At 49.9% G+C, this 8,592-nt stretch overlaps 2 long non-coding RNA genes across 5 annotated transcripts in view; both read right to left on the reverse strand.

The window, feature by feature from the left end:
* Positions 1-3,076, reverse strand: part of LOC141730720 (uncharacterized) — a 30,336-nt gene extending 27,260 nt beyond the window's left edge. For all 4 annotated transcript variants that reach the window (XR_012582352.1, XR_012582351.1, XR_012582353.1 and 1 more), the window contains exons 1-3: positions 2,457-3,076; positions 1,285-2,379; positions 1,053-1,206 (exon numbers count right to left, since the gene is read on the reverse strand). This is a non-coding gene — a long non-coding RNA (uncharacterized LOC141730720). The remainder of the gene's footprint in view (positions 1-1,052; positions 1,207-1,284; positions 2,380-2,456) is intronic.
* Positions 3,077-5,666: 2,590 nt separating this feature from the next.
* Positions 5,667-7,975, reverse strand: LOC141730771 (uncharacterized). Its single transcript, XR_012582428.1, has 3 exons — positions 7,482-7,975; positions 6,347-7,355; positions 5,667-6,249 (listed from the first exon to the last, which is right to left on the reverse strand). It is a non-coding gene; the product is annotated as an uncharacterized LOC141730771 (long non-coding RNA).
* Positions 7,976-8,592: the final 617 nt, after the last annotated feature.

The raw sequence follows: 8,592 nt of genomic DNA on the forward strand, positions 1-8,592 counted from the left end.
ATCAGCGCCAACTCCTAAGACCCCTGCTGAGGAACCCAGCCCTCCTTGGGACACCCAATGCAGCAGACCTGGAAAAACGAGGGGAAAAGTCAAGCTTGGAGTGGAAAAAGAGAACATAAATACACCAGCCTTTAAAATAAGCCCTCACACAGTAATAGTGAGATCCAGTCACATTTCTTCTTTCACTGCTTTTTGCGGTTACATAAATACAAATAAAAACACATTAAACACAAGACAGAGCTAGGCATTTACAGGTCTTCATTTTGAAGTCTGGATGACAAATGGGGGAAGAAGTAAAATAAGAAAACCCATGACTCCTTGCCTTGTTTGGTCCCAACAATGCTAAACTAAGGGCTTTGTCCTCTAGCACTCACTGCCCAGGAGAGTGATGTCCTCTCACAGATACATCCATTGTTGAGACAGCAACAGACAGTACGGCAGGGCACGATAAAAAAAGTGGTTTTAAATACATTAATGGATCAAAAAAACCTGTAGTAGAAATAAAATTGAAATAATCTCGTCCCCTTGCAGGGTGTGGATGGTCACCTCTCAAACAAGGACAGAGACACAGCAAAGGTGTTTAAGGTGCATTAGTTGCCTCTGTCTACAACGCTCATCCTTTCCTTCCCAGCAGAAACCATTGCACTGGTGTACCAAGGGACACTGCAAAGTCCTTGAATAGGGCAAGCCCTGCTCAGCAGAAACCAAAGCACCCCTGCTTGGGGCACAGCATTCCTACTTGCCCTCTCCTGAGTGTGCCTGGCTCCCTCAGGCTCCAGCTTCATCCTGATTCCAAGGCTGTGGCCTTTATTAGGGCTGGCACTTGGCTTAGAGAAAGGCAAAGTTAAATGGCATTCCTGTGAGTGCAGTGGATGACTCTGTGTGCTCTAAGACATAGGAATGCCTCTGCTAGAAGCCTTGGGGGGGGGGGGGGGGGCTCAAATAAACAAATAAACACCCTTTCTCACCCTGCTGCCTGCAAACCCCCTCCCAAGAACTCCTAACTGGATACCTGCTCACCCTCCCTCTCCCACTCACAATCCTCAACTAACCTGAAGCCTCAATCTCAAACATCATCCTTGACACTGGGCAGATCCCTCTTGTGACAAGACCAAGCTGCTGAAAAATTGATGTGCTTCAGAGCTGAGCAATAACAACCACTTCTCTCCACGGCTCACCTTGACTGCTGCTTTCCAGATTGACTTCCTAAAAAGAAAGACAAAGAACAGAGCTCTAACAGAGTTACCATGTACACTTCTGCTGCACAGACAAATGGGGCCTCACCTGCTCGGGGGAATCCCCTCACCCGGGATGGGGCCCTCTGGCCCAGATTTAATTCATCTGAATCTGAAAAAAACGTTAGGACAAGAGTCACACTGTTGCAGGACAACTTAAGAGCTCCAGATGTCCTGTGTCCATCTACAAATCCCACCTAGAGTCCAACTACACCCCACATTACACATTCCAAGTCCCCGGGCCCTCTCCTATCGCACCAGGCTATGCGGCAGGGCAGAGCAGCCCCGGCACAAATGTGTGCTGACACCCATGACACAGGACAGACAGGACAGGACACACAACGGGGACACAACAGGAACAGAAATCTCTTGGCAAGGAAAATGGCTGCAAGGACTGAGAAAACGCAAAAGGAGATGACTGAGTTCAAACTGACGGTGAGCTGAGGAGGCGCAGAGAACACTGCAGGAAGAAGATGCTAACTGAATGATTGATTCCAAGAACAGTAAAGATGGATGCCTAGGAATCCTATGGTCAGAATCCTCTGCCTGCCCTCACATTCTTTCAAGCCCTAATCCACCATAATGGATGCAGGTGGGGCACAGCTGTCTGTACAGCTCAGAACAAGACCTGACAAGACATCTGACTGGATGCTTCCAAAGAGAGAAGAGAGTCTGATGCCTGTCTGAGCTCCCGAGTCAAAAGTTCTATGGCCTGGGTGCCAGGCCAAGGAATGCAGAGATCACAGATGCTAACAATGATGCCAAGGTTTCTGACAGGCCCCTCAATGTGCTAAGGTAAAAGACAGGAGATACACAAACAACACATAATGCACAGCAGACAAGTGACACCAGACACACCGGGACTGCTCTGCCCTGAACACCTCAGCACTGTGATCAAAGGTGAGACTTGGCTTTCATGGGGCCTAAGGGGCCACTTCATGGACACCCCCCACCTCCAAATTGGACTCAAAAACCCCTCCCAGTAAGTCCCAAACCAGCACCCTGCCTTCATCCCCTCTGTGGGTCATAGCCCTCTACTTATCTCTCAGACATCTGGGGATGCCGGTCCGTGCCAGGTGCAAAGAAAGGCCACCTCGTCAGCTGGGAAGGTCCTGCTGTCACCGGGCTGGTGTCTCTCAGACAGCTAGATTAAAGAGAACCAAACATCAGTGCCTGATCTTGGCACCCCATCGGCCAAAACCCCACCAGTCTGCTACTCACCCTGCTCCTAGGAAGGCCCGGCACCTGCTAACTCTGACCCTCTGCCATGGATGCAATGCATCTGCACCTGAAAGAAAGTTAGAACATGTGTCAAACACCACCAGGATAACTCACAAGCTGCAAACACCTTAGGTCCATCTAGGAATAGCATCTAGAGCCCAAGTACAGCCCCCATTACAAATTTACACTCCCCAGGGCTTGTCCCATTGCAGCTGGCCATGCGGCAGGGCAGAACAGCTCCGGCACCCATATGTGTGCAGACACCTGTGACACAGAACGTGACAAACAGGGGGACATCAAACACCACACATCATGCTTGTGGTGAGGGCCTCGAGGGAAGAAGGCAAAAGGGACCCCAAAGACACACTAGGGAACACGGCACACTGGAAACCACGACACAAACCAGAGCTGTTCTGCACTGCCCGCCTGAAAGCTGCCATCAAAAGTAGAGCCTCTCCCTTTAGCTGTCCTAAGAGGCCCTTGGACAAGTTTGCTTTTCCCTCCGCTAATTTTTAAATCTGTCCCAAGAACTCCAAATCTGCTACGCCCCCATCTCCAGGCCGTGGCTCCCAACTTATCTTTTGGATGATCGGTGACGGGAATCCACGTTGCACCTGAAATGAGTCTGCTTCAGAGAGCCTCGTGATCGCCTGTGAGCCTCTGGGTCAGCTACAATAAAGAAAACCAAAACCAAAGAATGAGTCCAGAGTTATGCAGGCCAAATCCCAGCCAGTCAGCTACTTGCCCTCTCCTGAGTGTGCCTGGCTCCCTCAGGCTCCAGCTTCATCCTGATTCCAAGGCTGTGGCCTTTATTAGGGCTGGCACCTGGGTTAGAGAAAGGCAAAGTTAAATGGCATTCCTGTGAGTGCAGTGGATGGCTCTGTGTACTGTAAGACATGGGAATGCCTCTGCTAGAAGCCTTGTGGGGGGGGGGGGGGGCTCAAACAAATAAACACCCTTTCTCACCCTGCTGCCTTCAAACCCCCTCCCAAGAACTCCTAACTGGATACCTGCTCACCCTCCCTCTCCCACTCACAATCCTCAACTCACCTGAAGCCTCAATCTCAAACACCATCCCTGACAGTGGGCAGATACCTCTTGTGACATGATCAATCTGCTGAAATAATTCTTCTCCTTGAGAGCTGAGCAATAACAACCACTTCTCTCCACGGCTCACCTTGACTGCTGGTATCCAGATTGACTTCCTAAAAAGAACGACAAAAGAACAGAGCTCTAACAGAGTCACCATGTACACTTCTGCTGCACAGACAAATGGGGCCTCACCTGCTCGGGAGAATCCCCTCACACGGGATGGGGCCCTCTGGCCCAGATTTAATTCATCTGAATCTGAAAAAAAGTTAGGACAAGAGTCACACTGTTGCATGATAACTGAAGAGCTCCAGATATCCCGTGCCCATCTACAAATCCCATCTGGAGTCCAACTACACCCCACATTACACATTCCAAGTCCCCGGGCCCTCTCCTATCGCACCAGGCTATGCGGCAGGGCAGAGCAGGCCCGGCACAAATGTGTGCTGACACCCGTGACACAGGACAGACAGGACAATGGGGACACAACACAGACAGAAACCTCTAGGCAAGGAAAATGGCTACAAGGACAGAGAGAAGTCAAAAGGTGATGACCAAGGTGAGACTGATGGTGAGCTCATGAGGCTCAGAGAACACTGGAGGAAGAAGATGCTAAACTGGATGATTCATCCCAAGAACAGCAAAGATGAATGCCCAGGAATCCTACAGTCAGAATCCTCTAGCTAACCTCATACTAGTAGAACTCCTAATCCACCATAATGGATCCAGGTGAGGCATAGCTGTCCGTACAGCTCAGAACAAGACCTGACAAGACATCTGACTGGATGCTTCTGAAGAGAGAACTTTGGACTGGGGAGCTCAGACAGGTATCAGAATCACATCTATTGCCTGGGTGCCAGGCCAAGGAATGCAGAGATCACAGATGCTAACAATGATGCCAAGGTTTCTGACAGGCCCCTCAATGTGCTAAGGTAAAAGACAGGAGATACACAAACAACACATAATGCACAGCAGACAAGTGACACCAGACACACCGGGACTGCTCTGCCCTGAACACCTCAGCACTGTGATCAAAGGTGAGACTTGGCTTTCATGGGGCCTAAGGGGCCACTTCATGGACACCCCCCACCACCAAACTGGACTCAAAAACCCCTCCCAGTAATTCCCAAACCAGCACCCCACTCTCACCCCTCTGTGGGTCATAGCCCTCTACTTATCTCTCAGACATCTCAGGATGCAGGCCCATGTCATGTACAAAAGATGGTGGCCTCTACATCTGGGAAGGTCCTGCTGGCACTGCTGTTCAACAATCTCCTGGTGTTTCTTAGCCAGCTATATTAAAGAAAACCAAATATCAATGCATGACCTCAGCAGCATTCCCAAGAATGCCTGGTGCAGAAATAGAAACAGATGCTTAGAGTTGCAGCAGAGAGACTTGAGCAATAACAACTGCCTCTGTAAGCTACTCACTGCTCACCTTGCCTGCTGATATCCAGCTTTACTTCCTAAAAAGAAGAACAGCGCTGTAACAGAGTCACACTTTAAACTCCCCCTGCAGAGACAAACAGTGACTGACCTGCTCTGGGGAACCTCCTCACCCGGCATGGGTGGATGGATGGATTTTGCCATGGATTTTATCCTCTTCATCTGAAAGTCAGGACAAAAGTAAAAGGGCTGCAGGATGACTTCACAGCTCCAAACGTCTTGTGTCTATCTAGAAATATCATCTAGAGTCCAGTGACACCCCACAAACTGCAAGGCCCCAGGACTTGTCCCATTGCAGCTGGCCATGCGGCAGGGCAGAACAGCTCCGGCACCCATACGTGTGCAGACACCTGTGACACAGAACGTGACAAACAGGGGGACATCAAACACCACACATCATGCTTGTGGTGAGGGCCTCGAGGGAAGAAGGCAAAAGGGACCCCAAAGACACACTAGGGAACACGGCACACCGGAAACCACGACACAAACCAGAGCTGTTCTGCACTGCCCGCCTGAAAGCTGCCATCAAAAGTAGAGCCTCTCCCTTTAGCTGTCCTAAGAGGCCCTTGGACAAGTTTGCTTTTCCCTCCGCTAATTTTTAAATCTGTCCCAAGAACTCCAAATCTGCTACACCTCCATCTCCAGGCCGTGCCTCCCAACTTATCTTCTGGATGATCGGTGATGGGAATCCACGTTGCACCTGAAATGAGTCTGCTTCAGAGAGCCTCGTGATGGCCTGTGAGCCTCTCGGTCAGCTACAATAAAGAAAACCAAAACCAAAGAATGAGTCCAGAGTTATGCGGGCCAAATCCCAGCCAGTCAGCTACTTGCCCTCTCCTGAGTGTGCCTGGCTCCCTCAGGCTCCAGCTTCATCCTGATTCCAAGGCTGTGGCCTTTATTAGGGCTGGCACCTGGGTTAGAGAAAGGCAAAGTTAAATGGCATTCCTGTGAGTGCAGTGGATGACTCTGTGTGCTCTAAGACATGGGAATGCCTCTGCTAGAAGCCTTGGGGGGGGGGGGCCTCAAATAAACAAATAAACACCCTTTCTCACCCTGCTGCCTGCAAACCCCCTCCCAAGAACTCCTAACTGGATACCTGCTCACCCTCCCTCTCCCACTCACAATCCTCCACTCACCTGAAGCCTCAGTCTCAAACATCATCCTTGACACTGGGCAGATCCCTCCTGAGACACGATGAATCTGCTGCAAAAAGAGTTGTGCTTGACACAACCTGGAATCTCTGAAAGGCGTGCTCCTCCTAAAAACCATAAAAAACAAACCAAGAACAAAACCAGAAATTACAAAGGTGCTTTAACACCCCTAAACACAAAACCCAAAATTGTGAACCTACATACTCCCTGTATTCCATGCTGTTTTCTTCACAGTCTCTTCCAAGCCTCTGCTGCTTTAGATGCCCAGAAACACCTGCTGGAAACAAGCTGAGATGAGCTGAAAGAGCCTTTTCACTGAAATGAGAGGAGAACTCTTACCCCAGCACATCCCAGAGAGAGAATGAAGCCCCTCAGCCAAGGCTGGGGTTAATATACCCCCGATGGTGCCCGCCTCTCGTTCCCATGGCACCCAGGAAAAGGGAGGGGGCAAATCCTCCCAGGTGTAAAAGCCCTCAGAACAGCTGCAGCTGTTTGGCCTCTCTGACTCAGATTCAAGGGGAGTAAAGGGCTTGTTATAGAAGAAAACTCTTCACAAAAATAACAGTGCTTTCTTTTTTGCAACAGCTACTTGGAGCAGAAGAACAGAAAACTGGTAAGACATAAAACTTTGTGGTTAGGTAGCATAGCTAGATAAATTGGGTCATTTGCTGTTAACTTACATAATTATTCTGTATTTTACGAAAGCCATCTAATAAATTCACACCCAAAACTCCAGCAGCCCAACTGGCCCTACCAAATCTGTATGTTTATACATACAGTAAACAATACCAAAATCCCAGTAATACCTATGAGAAGTCTATGAAAGAAACCTATTGAAACCTACCTCAAATGCAAACCAACCCATCCAGAAAGTTAGCTTCACTCAAAAAACAATTTACACAGAGTTAATAATACCAAGAAATAAAACAACACACCATATACCACCAATGAATATAATAGTCAAGGAAAAAACCTCCACATTTTAAAATTTTTTTATTTAAACTAACTTCTTTTATTAGCTAGAACAAGAGATTTTGCCAGGACTGTAACAACAACTCCTTCTCCTTCTGAAATATCCCTTCTCATTCCTAAATTCCTTTCAACTTCTGAGTTTAAATCCAAGCCAAAAGCAAAATTCGTGCACTCGTGCGTTCGATGCTCCTGTCAGATTCTCTCTTTCCCTCCACATCTTCTTACGCTTTCAGCCGTCCTGCTGTGATGAGTTTGACAGAAGAACTGGAAAATGTTAGGAGAGGATTTCCCTCCCTCCCTCTCTCCCCAGAGCCGGTTTCCTCAGCGCATTTCACCCAATCCCAAGCCTGCAATGATGCACGCTCACCTGAAGCAGGGGGAGAAATCTGTAAAGGTCACTAAATACATAAAAGCGCATCCCCATTGTTCCATTACTCAGCAGCCCATCCGGCCAAGGTCAGAGCTCTCTGCCCACCGAGGACACGGCAACCAGCAGGGCCCTTTCTCCCACTCTCCAGCACGGACCTGCGAAGCCACAGAGGAGTTTACAGAGACCGGGAGCCGGCGGGACGGGACGGGCGCCCGGCCCGACCTTCCAAAGCTGGCGGCAGCGACGGCGGCGAGAGCCACGGCCCCGCTCCGCCTCCTGCGCCGCCTGCCCGGGGCCGCCCCGCCGGGATTGTCCGGCCCGCGGTCGCTCCCAGCGCCTGGAGCGGGGCGGGCGCGGGCCCGGGGGCTGCAGCCCTGTTCCGATGCCGCTCGCTCCCTCCCCTCGCCCTTCCGTCGCTCGGCAGCCGCGTCCTTCCGCCGCCCCCGGCACCCAGCGGCGAGAGGCAGGGCGCTGGCTCGGGGGCTGCAGTACCGCCCTTTGGACACAGGGGGGCAGACTTACCGGGGTGTGCTATTTTCTCCGCCTTTTTGGCCGCCATTGTGAGAAGGTCAAGCCAGTCCGAGACACCCGCGACACGCCACTCCCAGCATGGCGGCCTCTCGCCTGCCTGCCGGCGCACGGCTGCAGTACCGCGCTCTGCCCACAAGGCGGCAGCACTGCCGCCCGCCCCAGACGGGGGCGCAGCGCGCCTCGGGGCTGCGGGCAGCGAAGGCGGCAAAAAAGAACAGGGGCGACCCCAGACAAAAACTGCTCTGAAATAAATGCCAAAAACCTGCCTCTTACCCGACCAGAACCAAACAAACCGCCTTGCTTTAAAATCCTATTAAAACCAATTTGATAGTCCTATTTTTCGTATTTATATTCACATGCATATTTATAGTGGACATTGATGTAGCATGTAATTTATAAAATATATTCTGTCTATTCCTACTGTTTATATTTATTTATATTTTGTGGTTTTAAAAATATCTTTCTATATTTATTGTATATTTCTATGTTAAAAGCATGATAGAAATGTAATTTTAATTATTTAAAATAAAATTCCCATACTAACTAAACAAATACAAAAAAGCTCTATTCTTTTAAA

The sequence above is a fragment of the Zonotrichia albicollis genome, chromosome 13 (genome assembly GCF_047830755.1).
Source record: "Zonotrichia albicollis isolate bZonAlb1 chromosome 13, bZonAlb1.hap1, whole genome shotgun sequence".
Classification (NCBI taxonomy): Eukaryota; Metazoa; Chordata; class Aves; order Passeriformes; family Passerellidae; genus Zonotrichia; species Zonotrichia albicollis.